Source organism: Heterodontus francisci, unplaced genomic scaffold, assembly GCF_036365525.1.
Source record: "Heterodontus francisci isolate sHetFra1 unplaced genomic scaffold, sHetFra1.hap1 HAP1_SCAFFOLD_43, whole genome shotgun sequence".
NCBI classification, from domain to species: Eukaryota; Metazoa; Chordata; class Chondrichthyes; order Heterodontiformes; family Heterodontidae; genus Heterodontus; species Heterodontus francisci.
The window spans coordinates 3,176,111-3,196,783 of NW_027141852.1; the positions used below are offsets into that span (position 1 = coordinate 3,176,111).

At 43.8% G+C, this 20,673-nt stretch overlaps 2 non-coding genes across 2 annotated transcripts; one reads left to right on the forward strand and one right to left on the reverse strand.

The window, feature by feature from the left end:
- Window positions 1–3,229: 3,229 nt before the first annotated feature.
- trnaf-gaa (transfer RNA phenylalanine (anticodon GAA)) lies at window positions 3,230–3,302 on the reverse strand. Its single transcript has one exon. It is a non-coding gene; the product is annotated as a tRNA-Phe (tRNA).
- Window positions 3,303–9,637: 6,335 nt separating this feature from the next.
- trnar-ucu (transfer RNA arginine (anticodon UCU)) lies at window positions 9,638–9,728 on the forward strand. Its single transcript is given in 2 exon segments — window positions 9,638–9,674; window positions 9,693–9,728. It is a non-coding gene; the product is annotated as a tRNA-Arg (tRNA).
- Window positions 9,729–20,673: the final 10,945 nt, after the last annotated feature.

The following is a 20,673-nucleotide window of genomic DNA, read 5'->3' on the forward strand; positions in this document are numbered from 1 at the left end:
GGACTGGGCAGGGAGCGTCTGCAAATGGATAAAAATTGGGGGACTGGGCAGGGAGCGTCTCTAAATGAATAAGATTTGGGTACTGGTCAGGAAGCGTCTGTAAATGGATAAGAATTGGGGACTGGGCAGGGAGTGTCGATAATTGAATTAGAGTTGGAGACTGGGCAGGGAGCGTTTCTAAATGAATAAGATTTGGGGACTGGGCAGGGAACGTCGAAAAATGCTTCAGAATTGGGGACTGGTTCGGGAGCGTTTTTTTATTCGTTCGTGGGATGTGGGCGTCGCTGGCTCGATCTCAGCTCGAGTAATGTGTCCAGTTCTGGGCACCAGGCTTTAGAAAGGACATCAAAGCTTCTGAGACAGTTCAGAGGAGATTTACTAGAATGATACCATAGATGAGGGGTGTCAGTTCTCTGGACCGGCTGGTGAAGCTGGGATTGTTCTCCTCAGAGTAGAGAAGGTTAAGGGAAGATTTAATAGAGGTGTTCAGAATCATGAAGGGTTTTCATAGGGTAGAGAGGGAGAAACTGTTTCCACTGTCCTGGGGGTCAGTAACCAGAGGACACAGATTTAAAATAATTGGCCAAAAATGTCAAGGGGAGGTGAGGAGAGATCTTTTTACCCAGTAACTGATTCGGATTTGGAATGAATTGTCTGACAGGGTGGTGGAAACAGATTCAATTATAACTTTCATAAAGGAATTGGACAAATATTTCAAAGTGAAATTCTCCAGGATTATGGGGAAATAGGCAGGGGGTTGGACTAATTGCATCTTTTTGTCAGAGAGTCAGCAGAGGCACAATGGGGCCGAATGGCCTCCTTCTGTGCTGCATGATTCTATGAACATAAGAACGAGGAGCCGGAGTCGGCAAGTCAGCCACTCGAGCCTGCTCTGCCGTTCAATACAATCATGGCTGATCTCATCACGGCAGTTCTTGTTTCTTGCCAGTAGATGTCACTTCACTCCAATACAGTGAAGTTTACAAATCTGAGAGAGACAGAACAGGAAAGAATTGTTCACATTATAGTGAATGTGTGGGATTTAGAAATACTAGGAGTGGAGACGAGTTATTACTTGTCTGCTCGATCCCCATAGCCCTGTAAAATTATTTCCTTCAAGTGCCCATTCAAATTCCTTTTGTAATCCTCGATTGTCTCCATTTCCACCGCCCTCTTGGGCAGCGAGTTACAGATCATCACCAATCAGTGTAAAAAAGTTCTTGCGCACATTCCCCCTGTGTCTCCTGTCCAAAACCTTCAATCTGTGTCCCCTAGTCCTTGTACCAATAGTTAACGGGAACAAAGTTTCCTTGCCAATTTATTTAAAACTGTCATAGCCGAAAACACATCTATCAATTCTCCCCTCACTCTCCTTTGATGCAGGTAGAACAACCCTAGCTTTTCCAACCTAACCTTGTAACTAAAATCCTCCATCCCTGGATCCATTCTGGTGAATTTCCTCTGCATCCTCTCAAGGACGCTCACATTCTTTCTTCAGTGTGGTAAGCAAAACTGGAAGCAACACTCCAAATGGGGCCTAACCAGAGCTTTATAATGGTTCAGCATAACTTCCCTGCTTTGTACTCAATGCCTCCTTTTTTCAAGCCCAAGATCCCATATGCTTTGCTAACCACTCTCGCAATATGTCTTGCCACCTTCAAAGATTGATGCACATGAACCCTAAGTCCCTCTATTCCAACACACACTTTAGAACTGTGCCATTAAGTAAATATTGCCTGTCCCTATTCCTTATGCTAAAATACATCACCTCACACTTGTCACTATTAAATTCCATCTGCCACCTGTCTGCCCATTCTGCTAGCCTATCATTGTCCTGTTGCAGGCAGTTCATATCATCCTCACTGTTTGCCACTCCTCCAAGTTTGTTGTCATCGGCATATTTTGAGATTCTACTCTGTATTCCAAGATCCAAGTCACTTACCTTGAGCAAAAAAAGCAGTGGTTCTAGCACTGACCCTTGGGGAACACCACTGTCGACTATCCTCCAGTCTGACAAAGAATCATTTAATAAGACTCGCTGTTTTCTGTCCTTAAACCAATTTTCTATCCAATTGGACACTGACCCTCCTATACCACGAACCTCAATTTTGTTAACCGCCCTTTTATGTGGTACCTTGTCAAACGCTTCCTTAAAATCCCTATAAACAACATCCACTGCATTCCCTTCATCAACCTGCTCTGTTAGTTCATCAAAAAATGCAGTTAGATTAGTCAAGCATGAACTCCCATTTATAAATCCATGCTCACTCTCCTGAATTAACTCGAACCTCTCCAAGTGACTGTTGATTTTTTACCCTGATTATTCTTTCTAAAACCTTACCCACCGCTGCTGTTAATCTAACTGGCCTGTAGTTACCTGGACTGTCCTTACACCCTTTCTTGAATAAGGGTGTCGCATTTGCCACTGTTTAATCCTCTGGCACCTCCCCCGTATCCAGGGAAGATTGGAAGATTATGGCAAACTCTTCCATTATCTGCATCCGCATTTCCTTTCGCAACCTGGGATGCCAGCCATCCAGACCAGGTGATTTATCTTCCCTAAGCACAGCCAGCCTTTTTAGTACCTCCCTCTCTCAATTTGTACCCTCTCCATTGACTCTACTCTCTTCACTTCGACTGATATTTTGTCAAATTCCACTTCCTTAGTGATCACTGATACAAAGTACTCATTAAGTAGATTAACATTGCCCGGCACCTCTAAGCTTATATTATCCTTTTTGTCCCTAATAGGCCCGACTCAACCTCTTCCTACCCACTTATCATTTACATGCTGCTCGAAGATTTTTGGGTTTCCTTTCATGTTGACTGCCAGTCTATTCTCATAGAAATAGAGAATAAGCAAATATAGAAGATGTAAGTATTTCCCATCCTTGATGAGTTGGAATTTTTTATGTTGTGGGTGGTAATGTCTTGGCCCACGAGTGTGGTGGAAGCAGAGACAATCAATGATTTGAAAAGGAAATTGGATGGATACTTGAAGGAAATAAACTTGCAGGAGGAAAGGGATCGAGCTGGTGAGTGGAACTGACTAGATTGCTCCGGGGAGAGCCAGCATGGACGTGATAGGCCAAATGACCACCTTCGATGTTGTAAATGACTCTGTGTTGTTTCTCAAATTCAATCCACTGGTGCTTGGGAAATAATCTCAAAGTAAATTGTGCAACTGGAAAATCAGAACCAAGGCAAGGGACGCATAAGAAAGTGAAATTGCTGAAACCGGGGATTGAACCAGGGACCTTTAGATTTTCAGTCTAACGCTCTCCAAACTGAGCTATTTCAGCCCTACATTAACAGCTGCTTGGTGTCCTTGTTTTGGAAGAAAATACATACATTCAAGTTTTCCAAAAAATTAAAGAACACAACATGTGAGTAATATTCCCCATTGCTTTCTCAGTACTGATGGATTGTGAAGCGGGAGACAGCCAGAAGTGCCACTGAGCCGCACAGACCCCGAGCTGAGAATGAAATGAGATCAAATTCAATCTTTCATAGTGAGATGCTGCTGAGAGGTAAGAGTCCTGAATCAAAGCGAGACTTGCTCATTTCAAACACTCCCTGTACTCTCTGCTCATGAAGCCTTAAAAAAGGGAATAACAGAATGGCACTCAAACTCACAACCCTGCCATTAAAAGTCTCATATTCGACTGACAGAACTGTCACTTCTACTCGGTCTCTTATTGGATGGATGCAACTCCAACGCAGGGATGGCATTCAAATCCTCCCATGGGTCCACATGTCAGACTGAGTTCCATGTTGTAGACTCAAGCAAAGGAAATCTGCTCACTTCCAAAACTATCAGCGAATTGAAGCTGATTACAATCAACATCATCAGAGGTCAGAACTACCTGGTGAAAGAAGACACCCTGAAGAAGGATCCACAATTATTCAAAGGCATGGACAAAGTGAAAAACAAGAAAATCGATGATTCAATGCAAGCCAAACAACAGAAACACTGAAGAATTCCATTCCATTCCAGTCCAGAACCCAGTCCTGTTGTTTTTGGAGTCAGGTCACAATTACAGCAACAACTTTATATTCCCACTTGGCTATCTGTACATTTAGTTTATTGCAATTTTGTCGACAAGCTCTTTGAATCCAGTTGTCTGGTCCTCATGCCAGCTCTGTTTGCAAGTCAATTCCACCTTCTGCAAGGCTGAAACCAATAGATAACCTTAATCTAAAAATGCCAGCAGGCCAGGGTTCATCTTGGATTAGAACCCTGGATTTCTTACCTGTTAATCAACCACATTCCCTAAGCGAGAATCATACCCCTAGACCAACGAGCCACTGACTAGTCAGGTTTCTTTAGCTGCTGTGGAATTTCACTGGAACCCCCCAGCCAATCATCCATTTTTTTTTCAGATCAAAGCAACATCCTGCAAATGCTGAAATAAAAACAGAAAGTGCTGGAAATGTTCAGCAGCTCTGGCAGCATCTGTGCTGTGAGAAACACAGTTAACGTTTCTGGGCACTCACCTTTTGTTTCAGCCATCCTTTCAGACTGCTTCTGTCCATCCAATCTCACTTTCTATTCTATCCACATTCGAACCATTCACTACGTTACTACATTTTTCATGAATTCCTCATTTCTTTTATTAATGACAATTTTGTATTTCTGGCCTTTGCTTCAGACACCACCACAAGTGGAATCATGTCTCCATCTACCCAATCAAACCACTTTGCTGCATCCTCACATTGCAATGTTTCTTTAACCCTGACAGACTGTGGAGTTTCTGCTGCTTGATTGCAGTTCTTGCTTCCCGCCAGTAGATTTCACCTCACTCCAATGCAGTGAAGTTTACAAATCTGAGAGAGACACAACAGGAAATAATTGTTCACATTATAGTGAATGTGTGGGATTTAGAAATACTAGGAGTGGAGACGAGTTATTATTGCACTCTGCTATTACATCTTTTATAATGGACACCAGCATTTTCCCCACGACTGATGTCAGGCTAACCGGTATATAATTCGCTGTTTTCTTTCTGCCTCTTTTTTTAAATAGTGGAGTTACATTAACTACCGTCCAATCCATTGGAACTGTTCCAGAGTCGATAGAATTTTGAAAAAAGACCAGAAATGCATCTGCTATTTCAAGGGCCACCTCCTTAAGTACTCTGGGATGCAGATTATCAGGCCTTGGGGATTTATCGGCCTTCAATCCCATCAATTTCCCAAACATTCCCTACTAATACAGATTTCATACAGTTCCTCCTTCTCATTAGACCCTATGTTCCCCAACATTTCTGGGAGGTAATTTGTATCGTCCTTTGTGAAGACAGAACCAAAGTATGTATTTAATTGGTCTGCCATTTCTTTGTTCCCCATTATAAATTCCCACGTTTCTGACTGTAAGGGACCCACATTTGTCTTCACTAATCTTTTTCTCGACACATATCTATAGAAGCTTTTACAGTCAGTTTTTATGTTCTCTGCTAGCTTACTCTCATACTCTATTTCCCACTTCTCAATCAATCCTTTTGTCCTCCTCTGCCAAATTCCAAACTGCTCACAATCTTCAGGTTTGCTGCTTGTTCTGGCCATTTTATATTTCTCCTCCTTGGATCTAATACTTTCCTTAATTTCTTTTGTAAGCCACAGTTGAGCCACCCTTCCTGTTTTACTTTTGCACAGACAGGAATGAACAATTGTTGGAATTCATCCATGCTCTCTTTAAATGCTAGCCATTGCCTATCCACTGTCAACCCTTTAAGTAACGTTCCCCAATCTATCATAGCCAACTCCCGCCTCATACCTTCATAGTTTCCTTTGTTTAGATTCAGGACCCTAGTCTCGGAATCAACTCTCTCACTCTCCATCTTAATGAAGAATTTTATCATATTATGGACGCACTTCCCCAAGGGAGCCCACACAACAAGATTGTTAACTAATCCTTTCTCATTACACAATACCCAGTCCAGGATGGCCTGTTCTCTAGAGGTGTTATACACCTCTATCAATTCTCCACTCAATCTCCTTTGATATAGGCAGAATAATCCTAGCTTTTCCAACCTAACCTTGTAACTAAAATCCCCGATCCCTGGATCCATTCTGGTAAATCGCCTCTGCATCCTCTCAAGGACCCTCACATTCTTTCTAAAGTCTGCTGAGCAGAACTGGAAGCAACACTCCAATTGGGGCCTAACCAGAGTTTTATAATGGTTCAGCATAACTTCCCTGCTTTTGTACTCAATGCCTCTATTTATAAAGCCCAGGATCCCATATGCTTTCCTAACCACTCTCGCAATATGTCTTGCCACCTTCAAAGATCGGTGCACATGAACCCCAAGTCCCTCTATTCCAGCACACTCTTTATAACTGTGCCATTAAGTATATATTGCCTCTCCCTATTCCTTATGCCAAAATACATCACCTCACACTTGTCACTATTAAATTCCATCTGCCACCTGTCTGCCCATTCTGCTAGCCTATCACTGTCCTCTTGCAGGCAGTTCATATCATCCTCACTGTTTGCCACTCCTCCAAGTTTGGTGTCATCGGCTTATTTTGAGATTCTACTCTGTATTCCAAGATCCAAGTCACTTACCTTTAGCAAAAAAAGCAGTGGTTCTGGCACTGACCCTTGGGGAACACCACTGTCGACTATCCTCCGGTCTGACCAAGAACCATTTAATATGACTCGCTGTTTTCAGTCTTTAAAACAATGTACTATCCAAATGGACACTGACCCTCCTAATCCATGAACCCCAATTTTGTTAACCACCCTTTTATGTGGTATTTTATAAAATGCTTTCGTAATATCCATATAAACAACATCCACTGCATTCCCTTCATCAGTATTCTCAGATAGTTTATCAACAAATGCAGTTAGATTCGTCAAGCATGAACTCCCATTGATAAATCCATGCCCACTCTCCTGAATTAACTCAAACCTCTCCAAATGAATTGATTTTTTTCCCTGACCTGTTGATCTCATGCTGATAGCAAGCTCACCACATAGCATGTTTTTGGCAATGTGACCGTCATCCATTTGGCCCAGTCAACAGAGTCACCGCTGACTCAAGAGGGCAAACATGCTTCGGATCCCTGCACGCTGGTGTACTTCCGCATTCGGCACTCTGTCCTGCCAGGAGATGCCCAGTATCCATCTGAGGCAGTGGAGGTGGAAGCTGTTCATCCGCTTTTTTTGGCTTGTATAAGTTGTTGATGCTTCTCTACTATAAAGGAGGGTGCTGAGAACACAAGCCTGGTACACGTGGAGCTTTGTATTTTCGGTCAGTTTGCTGTCGGTTCACACTTGTCTTCTCAACTTTGACATGACAGCTGCAGCATTGGCAATCCTGGTGCTGATTTCAGCATCAAGGGACAGATTGCTGGTGATTGTTGATTGAAGGTATGTGAAGCTGTTGACAACCTCCAAAGTGAGGTTGTCGATGTTGATGGAAAGTGGAGTCTCTACGTCCTGGCCCGTAACTTTCATCTTCCTGATGCTGATTGTCAGTCCAAACTCTTTGCAGGCCAGGGAGAACCGATCTACAAGCTGCTGTGACTGAACTTCATTATGGGATGTCAGCACAGCATCATCAGCAAATAGCAACTCACAGACTAGGAATTTACCCACTTTGGTCTTGGCGCACAGTCTTGCCAAGTTGAACAGCTTGTCGTCAGCTCTGATGTGCAGGTGAACACCTATATCTGAGTAATTGAAAGTGTACAATAGCAGCATGGAGAAGAATATGCCAATTATAAAGGATGTGATAACTAGACAGTTCGAAAATGATGACATGATTGGGCAGAGTCAACATAGATTTATGAAAAGGAAAACAGGTTTGAAAAACCTGTTGAGATTTTTGAGGATGTTGCCTATAGAACAGATAAAGGAGAACCAGTGGATGTGTGGTATTTGTATTTTCCTTTGGTAAGGTCCCACACAGGAGGTGAGTAAACAAAATTAGAGCACATAGGCTTGGGGATAATATACTGATATGGATTGAGAATTGGTTAACAGACCGAAAACAGAGAGCAGGAATAACGGGTCCTTCTCAGGATGGCAGGCTGTTACTATTGGGGTACTGCAAGGATCAGTGTTGGAGCCACAGCTGTTAACAACCTATATAAATGAGTTGGACGTGGGGATTAAATGTAATATTTCCAAGTTTGCAGATGACACAAAGCTCGGTGAAGTGTGAGTTGTGAGGAGGATGCAGAGAGGCTTCCAGGGGACCTGGAGAGGCTAAGTGAATGGGCAAGAACATGGAATATAATGTGAATAAGTGTGAAGTTATTCACTTTGGTAGAATAAACAGAAAGACAGAGTATTTCTTAAATGGTGAGAGGTTGGGAAGTGTCGATGTCCAAAGGGACCTGGGTGTCCTTGTTCCTGAGACACTAAAAGCTCTGCTGCAGGTGCAGCAATCAATTAGGAAGGCAAATGGTATGTTGTACCCACACGAGGGGTCATGAGTACAGGAGTAAAGATGTCTTGCTGCAATTGTCTAGACCCTTGGTGAATCCGCACTGGAGTATTGTGTACAGTTTAGTCTCCTCATCTTATGAAGGATACACTTGCCATAGAGGGGGTGAAACAGAGGGTCAACAGACTAATCTTTTTTTTGCATTTATTTCATTTCATCTCAGTTTGTTCAGTTTGCTTACCTGCTGTTTTTTTTCAGGTTTGTACTTCCTGCTGTTCAATATTCAGTCCATTAACACCTAATCTGTACTAATGCTTTGTCTTTCAACACACCATTAACATATTGTTTGCCTTTGCTGCATGACCTTTTGGTCAGCTATGTGACCTTCTCCTTTGTTATATCTTGCCCCACCCCCACCCCACTTGCTTATAACCTGTGACTTTTCTAATATATGTCAGTTCCGAAGATGGGTCACTGACCTGAAACGTTAACTCTGCTTCTCTTTTCACAGATGCTGCCAGACCTGCTGAGTGGTTCCAGCATTTCTTGTTTTTATGTCACCAGACTAATCCCTGGGATGGTGGGATTGTCTTATGAGGAAACTGGGCCTGTATTCCTTAAAGTTTCGAAGAATGAGAGGTGATCTGATTGAAGCTGACAAAATTCTTACAGGGCGTGACAGTGTGGATGTAGACAGGATGCTTGCCCTGGTTGGTGAGTCTAAAACCAAAGGACATCGTCTCAGAATAAGGAGTAGGCCATTTAAAACTGAGATGGGTGGAATTTCTTCACTCAGACGGTGGTGAATCATTGGAATACTGTGCCCCAGAGGGCTGTGGCAGCTCAATCATTGAGCATGTTCAAGACAGAAACTGATAGAAATCTTGATACTCATGACATCAAGGGATATGGGGATAACATGGGAAAGGGGCTTTGAGGTAGGTGATCAGCCATGATCGAATTGAATGACAGAGCAGGCTCGACGGGCTGAATAGCTTACTCCTCTGTTCCTCTATTCCTAAGAGAGTTGGCGCCAGCGCGCAGCCCTGCTTTACCCCACTGCTGATCTTGAAAGCGTCTGATGTTGCTCCATTGTAACTGATGGAACTGTGCATGTTCTCGTGGAAAGAAGAGATGATGCCCAAGAGGTCAGGAGGGCAGCCTGTGTTCCATTGCAGTTTGAAGAGGCCGTCTCTGCTGACAAGATCAAAGGCCTTAGTGATGTTGATAAAAATGTGTGAGGCTCTGTGGCGCAATGGATAGCGTGTTGGACTTCTAAATAATGATTAAGACGATATTCAAAAGTTGTGGGTTCAAGTCCCACCAGAGTCAGATTTTGGACCAGAAACAGAGGAGCACAACGGAACAACAAATGAAGAAATGCGCCAAAAGCACAGACTCGGAGACAGAGCGAGAGGGAGAGGAGCACGGCAGGAGCAGAGCAGGGGGGAAAAAAAATCGATGAGGGACGTCATAATGGAGAGTGAGAGCAGGGAAGCAGAGAGCCGCTGGGGTGAGGACACAGGATTTGGTTCTTTCTTCGGTGCAGTGGAAGGAGCTGTTTGGTGAGGATCTGGTAAGCTGTGACATCACAGGCAAGCAGGTAGTTGATTGGTTTGGAAGAACCGACCTGCTTGATGCGCATCTGGTCAGTGATTCAGATCCATTTAAGTCCGAACGTTTAAAATAGTAAACTAACTAGTGGTAAGTTTAATAAAATATGCAATAAAATGAATAATTGAATAAAATATTTAAGTAGTTAATTGAAACACGTTCAGGATGACAGGACAGGTGATGTGTCACAGCTGCAGCATGTGGGAGTTCCTGGATGCCAGTGTGATCCAGGGCAAACACGTCTGCAGTAAGTGTTTGCGGCTCAAAGAGGGAGAAAAAAGGAATGTAGTGGTTGTAGGGGACAGTATAGTAAGGTGGATTGACTCTGTTCTCTGCAGCAAAAGCAAGAGTCCAGACGGCTGTGTTGCCTGCCGGTGCCAGGATTCAGGACATCTGCTCAGGGCTGGAGCGGAACATACAATGGGAGGGGGAGGATCCAGTCGTCGTGGTCCATGTCGGTACCAGCGACATAGGCAGGACAAGGATAGAGGTTCTGCAAAGTCAGTATGAGGAACTAGGCACCAAATTAAGAAGCAGAACCTCAAAGTTAATCATCTCTGGATTATTACCTGAGCCATGTGCAAATTGGCATAGGACAAATAAGATTAGAGAAAGTAATGTGCGGCTGAAAGACTGGTGTGGTAGTAGTGGGTTCTGGTTCATGGGGCATTGGCACCAGTACTGTGGAAAGAGGTGGCTGTACCGTTGGGACGGTCTACACCTGAACCGTGCTGGTGCCGGTGTTCTAGCGAGCCACATAACGAGGGAAGTAGAGACGGTTTTAAACCGAATAGTGGGGGCAAGGGATCAAATTTGGGAAGATATGGTGAATCAAGGAGGAGAGACAAGGCAAGAGAGAAAGGTATAAATATGGGAAATGATAAACAGACTGTGTCAGGAAGGGACAGAATGTACAAATCTAAGAGTAAATCGACAGATAAGGCTAGAGGTGACAAAAATAATAAAAGGACAAAACTAAATGCTCTGTATCTGAATGCATGGAGCATTTGAAACAAAACAGATGAACTGGGAGCACAAATAGAATAAATAAGTACGATCTGATAGTCATTACAGAGACATGGCTGCAGGGCGACATAGATTGGGATGTGAATATTGGAGGTGACATGGCATTTTGGAAGGACAGGAAGCTAGGAAAAGGTGGCGGGGTAGCTCTGTTAATTAATGATGGTATTAGCGTAATAGAGAGGGATGACCTGAGTTCTGGAGATCAGGATGCAGAAGCAGTTTGGGTACAAATGAGAAATCATAAAGGCAAGAAGTCACTTGTGGGAGTGGTGTACAGGCCACCTAACATTAACCACACTGTCGGATGGGATATAAAGGAAGAAATAATGGCAGCTTGTCAGAAAGGTACTGTGATAATTATGGGGGATTTTAATCTACATATAGATTGGAAAATTCAGATGGGCAGAGGTAGCCTAGATGAGGAGTACATAGAATGTTTTGGGGATAATTTCTTGGAACAATACATTCTGGAGCCAACCAGAGAGCAGGCTATACTAGACCTGGCATTCTGCAACGAGATAGGATTAATTAATGACCTCATAGTTAAGGTGCCCCTAGGTAGTAGCGATTATAATATGATTGAATTTTACATTCAGTTTGAGGGAGAGGAGAGTGGGTCTCAGACTAGTATTTTAAATTTAAATAAGGGCAATTATAAGGTCATGAAAGCAGAGCTAGCTAAAGTGAACTGGCAAATTAGGTTAAGGGATAAGTCAATAGAGATGCAGTGGCAGACATTTAAGGGGATATTTCAGAATACACAGAATAGATACATTTCAACGAGAAAGAAAAGTTCCAAAGGTGGGACTCACCATCCATGGTTCACGAAAACAGTTAAAGATACTATCAAACTTAAAGAAAAAGCCTATAATTGTGCAAAGGTGGGAGGCAGGTCAGAAGATTGGACAGAATATAAAAAAAAAGCAAAGAATTACTAAAAGATTGATAAGGAAGGTAAAATTAGAGTATGAGAGAAAGCTCGCAATGAATTTCAAGACAACTAGTAAGAGTTTCGATAGATATTTTAAAAAGAAAAGAGTTAACAAAGCGACTGTTGGTCCAATAGAAAGTGTGTCTGGGGAGTTAATAATGGATAATTAAGAGATGGCAGATGAATTGAACAGATACTTTGCATCGGTCTTCACTATTGAGTATACAAATAACATCCCAGTATTCGCCGGCGATCAGGAAATTGAAGGGATGGAGGAACTCAAGAAAATTACAATCACCAGGGAAGTGGTACTAAACAAATTGTTGGAGCTGCGGGTTGACAAGTCGCCAGGTCCTGAATTGGCTAGTGAGATCGTTGATGCGCTGGTTTTAATATTCCAAAATTCCCTAGATTCGAGAAGGTTCTGTTAGATTGGAAAAGAGTGAATGTAACTCATTTATTCAAAAAGGGAGGGAGACAGAAAGCAGGAAACGACAGGCCAGTTAGCTTAACATTTGTCTGAGGGAAAATGTTTGGAGCTATTACAGAGGATGTTATAGCAGGGCATTAAGAAAAAATTAAGGTAATCAGGCAGAGTCAACATGGTTTTTTGAAAGGGAAATCATGTTTAACCAATTTAAAGGAGTTCTTTGAGGGAGTTACATGTGCTGTGGATAAAGGGGAACCAGTGGATGTATTGTATTTCGATTTCCAGAAGGATAAGGTGCCATATCAAAGGTTATTGCAGAAAATAAAAGCTCATGGTGTCGGGGGTAACATATTGGCATGGATAGAAGATTGGCTAGCTGACAGGAAACAGAGAGTCAGCATAAATGGGTCATTTTCTGGTTGGCAAGAAGTAACGAGTGGTGTGCCACAGGGATCTGTGCTGGGGCCTCAACTTTTTACAATTTATATAAATGACTTAGATGAAGGGACCGAAGGTATTGTTGCTAAATTTGCTGATCACAAAGATAGGTAGGAAAGTAGGTTGTGAAGAGGACATAAGGGGGCTACAAAGGGATATAGATAGGTTAAGTGATTGGGCAAAGACTTGGCAAATGGAGTATAATGTGGGAAAGTCGGAAATTGTCCACTATGGCAGGAAGAATAAAAAAGCATATTATCTAAATGGTGAGAGATTGCAGAGCTCTGAGATGCAGAGGTATCTGGGTGACCGAGGGCATGAATTGCAAAAGGTTAGTATGCAGGTCCAGCACGTAATTAGGAAAGCTAATAGAATGTTATCATTTATCACCATGGGAATTGAATACAATAGTAGGGAGGTTATGCTTCAGCATTACAGGACATTGGTGAGACCTCTTCTGCAGTACTGAGTACTGTACTGGTCTCCTTATTTGCGGAAGGATGTAAATGCATTGGAGGTAGTACAGAGAAAGTTTACGAGACTAATACATGGAATGGGTGGGCTGTCTTACGAGGAAAGATTGGACAAGCTAGGCTTGTCTCCGCCAGAGTTTAGAAGAGAAAGAGGCGACATGATTTGCTATTTAATTTATTAATTAACAAATTAGCTATCCTCCAGTCTTCCGGTACCTCACCCGTGGCTAACGATGATACAAAAATCTCTGCCAGCGCCCCAGCCATCTCCTCCCTTGCTTCCCATAGCATCCTAGGATACATCTGATCAGCCCCTGGGGATTTATCGACCTTAATGCGCTTCAAAACCTCCAACACCTCCTCCTTTGTAATGTTGATATGCTGCAGGATATCGCTGTTCCCTCCCTTGAACTCACTAGCTTCCATGACCTTCTCCACGGTAAATACAGACGAGAAATATTCATTTAAGACCTCGTCCATTTCGCGTGGCTTCACACATAGATTGCCACACTGATCCTTAAGGGGACCTACTCTCTCCCTAGCTACCCTTTTACTCTTAATACACTTATAGAATCTTTTAGGATTCTCCTTTATCTTATCTGCCAGGGAAATCTCATGGCCCCTTTTCGCCCTCCTAATTTCCTTCTTAAGTATACTCCTATATCCCCTATACTTCTCGAGGGACTCGCTCGATCCCAGCTGCCTATACCTGACTTATGCCTCCTTCTTTGTCCTAACCAGACCCTCAATATCCCTCGTCAACTAAGGTTCCCTAAACTTGCCAGCCTTGCCCTTCCATCTATCAGGAACATGCTGGCCCTGAACTCTTCCTATCTCACTTTTAAAAGCCTCCCACTTGCCAGACGTCCCTTTACCTGTAAACAGCCTCTCCCATTCAACTTTTGAGAGTTCCTGTCTGATGCCATGGAAATTAGCCTTCCCCCAATTTAGGACTTCAACCTGAGGACCAGTCCTATTCTTTTTCATAACTATCTTGAAGCTAATAGAGTTATGGTCACTGGTCCCAAAGTGCTCCCCCACTGCCATATCAACCACCTGCCCATCCTCATTTCCTAAGAGGAGATCGAGTGTAGCCCCTTCTCTAGTCGGGCCATCCACGTACTGCTTCAGAAAACTATCCTGGACTCACTTAACAAATTCTTCCCCATCTGATCCCTCAGCACTAAGGCAGTCCCAGTCAATATTAGAGAAGTTAAAATCACCTACTATTACAACCCTGTAATTCCTATACCTATCTGTGATTTCCCTACATATATGCTCCTCCACTTCCCTCTGACTATTGGGGGGCCTATAGTATAATCCCATCAAAGGGATCACCCTTTTATTATTTCTAAGTTCTGCCAGTATGGCCTCACTGGACATTCACCCCGGGATATCCTCTCTAAGTACTGCCGTGATGTCCTCCCTAATCAATAGTGCAACTCGCCCTCCTCTCTTACCTCCACCTCTGTCACGCCGGAAGGATCGGTACCGCGGAACATTGAGCTGCCAGTCCTGCCCATCCCTCAACCACGTTTCCCTAATAGCTACAATACCACAATCCCATGTACCGATCCATGCTCTGAGTTCATCTGCCTTACCTGTAAGGATGCTTGCATTAAAGTAAATGCAGGTTAGCCCACCAGACCTTCCACGCTCCCTGTCCTGCCCCTTCCTGGCCTGCCTACTGGACTTCCTTGCTTTAACCTCTCCATTTGCCTCAACTATCTCATCGGAGAGACTACTACTTTGGGTCCCACCCCCGCTGCAAGACTAGTTTAAACCCTCCAGTGTATTACTATAAAATCTCCCGACAAGGATATTGGTCCCCTTCCAGTTCAGATGCAACCCGTCCCTCTTGCACAGGTCACCTCTGCACCAGAAGAGATCCCAATGATCCAAGTACCTGAAGTCCTCCCGCCTTCGCCAGTCTGCAGCAAACATTCATTTGCCTAATCCTCCTATTCCTACCCGCACTAGCACGTGTCACAGGGAGTAATCCTGAGATTACAACCCTAGAGGTCCTGCTCTTTAACCTTCTGCCTAACTCCCTATATTCACTTTGCAGAACCTCATCTCTCTTCCTGCCTATGTCGTTCGTACCAATATGGACCACGATCTCTGGCTGCACACCCTCCCCTTTCAAAATTTCCGGCAGCTGCTCCGAAACATCCTTGACCCTAGTATTAGGGAGGCAACATACCATCCTGGAGTCTCGTTTGCGGCCACAGAAACGCCTATCTGCACCCCTTATGATAGAATCCCCTATCACAATAGCTCTTCCACCCCTTTTCCTCCCCTGCTGTGCAGCAGAGCCCTCCGTGGTGGCACGGACCGCGCTGTTGCTCTTTTCCCCTGGGAGGTCATCCCCCCAACAGTAACCAAAGCAGTATCTCTGTTTGAGAGGGGGATGGCCACAGGGGACTCCTGCACTACCTGCCTGCTCCTACTATTCCATCTGGTGGTCACCCATCCCTTTTCTGCCTGTGCATCCATTACCTGCGGTGCGACCACCTCACTAAACATGCTATCCATGATGCCCTCAGCTTCGTGGACGCTCCACAGTGAAACCACCCGCAGGTCCAGCTCCATAATGCGAGTAGCCAGTAGCTGCAGCTGGATACACTTCCTGCACACATGGTCGTCATGGAGACTGGGAGGGTTCCTGAATCCCCACAGAGCGCAGGAGGAGCATATCACGGGGCTGAGCTCTCCTGCCATGACTTACCCTTAGATTAATTAGTTACTCCCTTAATTAAAAAATACTAATGACACTAGGGGCCTTGTTCTACCCACTACAATCTCAAGTCCTTCATAAGCGACACTGAATAAAAAAAACACTTTAGTGGTACTCATCTTATCAGCAGAGGTTTTTTTTCAAGTAAAAAAACTTTGCCCTTTTCTTTAAGATATTTAAACACACTAACAGCAGTGACTCACCAACCAATCACCTTGCAGCTCTCCTCTGACATCACAGTTGGCTTCTTTTTTTTCAAAACTCCAGCACACTGGAAGAGCTCCACTCCACTCCTGGAAGGGAAGAGACTGGGCCTCGATCCTCGGATTGGATTTATAGGCTCCGCTCTCAACGTTCTCCTCATATCGGTCCATATAGGTCTGCTCCGCTCCGCTCCTCTCCGCTCCCGGAAGGTAATTCACCAGCTTTTGCAGAAAAGTAGGTCTTAAGCTGTTGCAGTACCTGTTAGAAAGATAGTCTAAGCTATTCTGAAGTCATCTTCCAATGTCATCTACATGGAAGCAGGATTTTAAAGGATAAGATGTAGTTTTTAAAAGTCACTTCAATCTTGCTCAAGAGTCTTTACAAAGAAGCCAAGTAAATCTTGATAAAAAGTCATATACATTTAGAGATCTTTTAAAAGCACTTCAATCTTGTTAATAAAAAGTAAGATGTAAATTTAAGAACTCTGATCAGGCTATGCTAAAAAGTTACATACAATTAAGAAATAAAATACAACATTTAAAATGTCTGAATTCCCTCTGAAAGTTGACCACTGCTGCTGCCGGTGTCTTCCTGGAATAGTGGAGCTGTTGTGTCAACAGAAAAGTCTTTCCCGAGCAGCCTGTTGGTACCGGCTTTAATCCAACCCAGGTAAAAATCAGGGTACATTGTGGGCAATGAGCCCAAATTGCTGAACTACAGGTCCCTGTCACTTTAAAGAGTGGGCTGGTGCGATTATGATCAGAGGCTCCTTCTAAGCACATTTCTCACCACCACAACTTCCAGATGCTGGTGTTAGTGTGTGCATGTACCAGCAGTTGCAGTGCTGTTCAGACCCTCAATAGCTGTTAAAGTCTCAGAATTCACCGCAATTGGGGCTGTAAAATCCAGGCCAATATCTCACAGTCCTGTTAGATTTGCTCTCCCTCTGTACAAAATCAAACTCCACACATTGTCTTTCACTCACTCCTGTTTCCAGCCCTGATGGTGCAGAAATCCCCTCTCAAAGGTACACAATCCAGTTGATTTCTGATCAAATACCTCCTTCCTCATTCAATAGAGGAAACAGAGACATGAACAGGAGTCAGGTGCAAGAAAGTTTCACCAACAGAGCAAAGAAAACACCAACAAAAGTCACACCTACTTTCCAAATCATTTCATTGGAATATTCTTTCACTTGTTTTCTCGGATGACTGCAATAAATCTGAAAATGAGCACCATGAGGTTTGTGTTCACTGGTCACTTGTTCTCCTGTGTTTGTCTGTCATGTTTGTAATTCAGTTTGTATTGGATATTGAAGAGAATCTCTTTTCAAGATGATTGCACATCGTACTGTGTTTAAAGCAACCAACTTGTAAAATGGCAGAAAATGAATGTTTCAATACCTGTGTGACCAGATTCTTCCAATGCTTTTCAACAGCGAGATTGATGATGCTTGAAATCTGTATCCTGTGGAGAATGGGAGAGGAGAACAAAAACATGGTGCATGAACAGGACAGACTGTGTAAAATGGGAGCACAGAAATACTGCCACCTCATTGAAAGTTAATGAGATTTATTCTAAGTCAGAACCTGTCCACAATGAACAAGTGAATACATTAATTGTCCACTTTCAATCTAAATGGGACTGAGGTTCCAACAGAGAAGTTTTCTGGAAAATACCTGCTGCAGTTTTAAAATTGATGAACTGGAACATCTTATACTAACTTTCAAATAACTGTAGTGATTGTATAGTACTCATAGTGGAGAGAAGGAGTTGTTTATAAATATAAGCAGAAAGACACATTTGTGGATTGGTGAATGAGCTTTATCTTTCTGAAATGTATTTGTCCATTGGTTGCAGGTCACTGGAAATTCTTTTTTACATTTCAATTGTAGCAGCAGCGGTTAGCAGCAAAATGTCTGATTAATCAGAGTAGTGGGTCTGGGAAACACTTAAACAGCCGAGACCCTGTAAAACAGAACTCCAAGTAATAGTTTAAATAAGGCACTGAACTGTCAGGAAAAAAAAAATCCGACACGAACCTGACAGAACCACATTGGACCCGAGCCCGACCCGGCCCGAGTATCTCCGTTTATTCCCGCGCCCGAACCGACCCGAGCCTTACCCGACCACTGGAATGTTCACTTTATCTTCCTCCCGATTCCGAATCGACAGGAAGCTGCAGCATGAGCGCAATGACGTCATAGAGATGCTCACTTGCTCACTGAGCAGACTCAGAGTTTCCCTCCTTGATGACCCGGACTCCCAGCTTAGGTTGGCTTTTCAACTTTTGACACTTATTAAACTCAACTTCCCAGCAGAGTTAAATGTAATACTTACTGTGTGTGTCCGACACGGACTCAGCCCGACCTGGACCCAGCCCGACCCGAACCTGGCCCGACCTGACCCGAGCCCGAAAGCCAGACCCGGAAGAGCGACCCAACACGACCCGGACCCGACACAGGTCGTCGGGTCCCGTTGGGTTCAGGTCGGGTGGCAGGCCTTTTCAGAGCGGAGGTCAGATGAGGATGGAATTAATTTCAATCACTGAATCTAAACAAGAAGTAAATCTGCCAGGAATGGAAGACTTTGCTTTATCTGTGAGCTTGTGGCGCAACGGTAGTGCGTCTGACTCCAGATCAGAAGGTTGTGTGTTCAAATCATGTCAGGCTCGCTTATATTTTACAGCAGCTCAAGTTCCTGGATTTTCTATCAGAAGAGAGTTCGTTCTCTTGGAATGTTCGTGCATGGTAGAATTTCAAGATCAACTTTAATAGATTAAAGTCCTGATTTCTGGTTCCGTTCCATTTCCATGCTGAATTCTTATTTCACACTGTTTTATATCAGAACAATGTTTCAGGGATGTGATGTGTCCATTGTTTGGACAATCGCTCTGTCACCCAGCGTGAGAAACAAAACACAAACCGCACAGCGTGCGGCTCAAACCCATACCTGGCTCTGTCTATAGGCCGCTTAGTTCAGTTGGTTAGGACGCAGTGTTGATAACAACAAGGCTGTGGATTTGATCCCCATGTGCGCTGTCACATGGTCAGTCATTAATTTGACACATTTTTGTTACACTTAAAATCCAACTTTTAGATGCAAACAAGTTTACATCAAATGTCAAAGGGAATTTATTTTGAATAACATCCATTGCATCTTTGTCACTGGTCTGGAGTAACACAGAATTCTTTCCAATTATCTTCCGTTTGCTGATAAACATTGAACTCGTGGCCTGTTCTCGTTAATGGTCACGAGCAGCAAAAACAGACAGAGCAAGTCTAACCACCCAGAGATGTGGAAAAGGCTTCAGTTTGGGACAAATGCAGCAAATCAAATGTTCTCCCGGCCCCGAAAGATTCAAAAACTGGGGAAAAGGACACAAGGAGATAGAGAATAAGCAAAAGCAGACAATGTAAATATTTCCCATCCTTGATATCTCTCTATTCCAATCCAACCTTCAGAGTTGGGTAAATAATTTCAGTGTAAATTGTGCAGCTCAAGAGTCAAAACCAAAGGGCGATGCAGAATAAAGGAGAACTGCCAAAACCCCAGATTGAACCAGGGATCTTCAGTCTAACACACTCCCAACTGAGCTATTTCAGTCTCACAGGCTTGGGATGATAAGTGGCAAGTAACATTCGCACCACACAAGTGCCAGGCAATGACCATCTTCAACAAGAGAGAATCTAACTATCTCCCCTTGACATTCAATAGCATTACAATCACTGAATCCCCCACCATCAACATCATGGAGGTTACCATGGGGAGCCATACAAATAACTTGACTAGACGAGCAGGTCAGAGGCTTGGAATCCTGAGATGAGTAATTACAGTGCAGCTGTTGGCTCCACCCCAGGGGCTGAATTTGTTCTGTAAACCATGAAGCAGCTTCCTCTCAAATCCCAGGTTTATCAATAAATCCTCTTACAAAAGCCCCAAAGTGTGATATATTCCTCTCACTCATCCATGACTCCTGACTCCCCAAAGCCTGTCCTCCATCTGCAATTCACAAGTCAAGAGTGTGATGGAATACTCTCCACTTGCCTGGATGGGTGCAATTCCAACTCAAGAATCTCAACACCGTCCAGGACAAAGCAGCCCACTTGATTGGCACCCCATCTACAAACATTCACTCCCTCCACCATCGGCACACAGTGGCAGCAGTGTGTACCGTCTACAAGATGCACTGCAGCAATGCACCAAGACTCCTTCAACAGCACCTTCCAAACCAGCGACCTTTACCACCGAGAAGGGCAAGGGCAGCAAATGCACGGGCTCCCACCACCTGCAAGTTCCCCTCCAAGCCACACACCATCCTGACTTGGAACTATATCGCCGTTCCTTCACTGTCGCAGGGTAAAAATCTTGGAACTCCCTTTCTCACAGCACTGTGGGTGTACCTACCCCACATGGACTGCAGC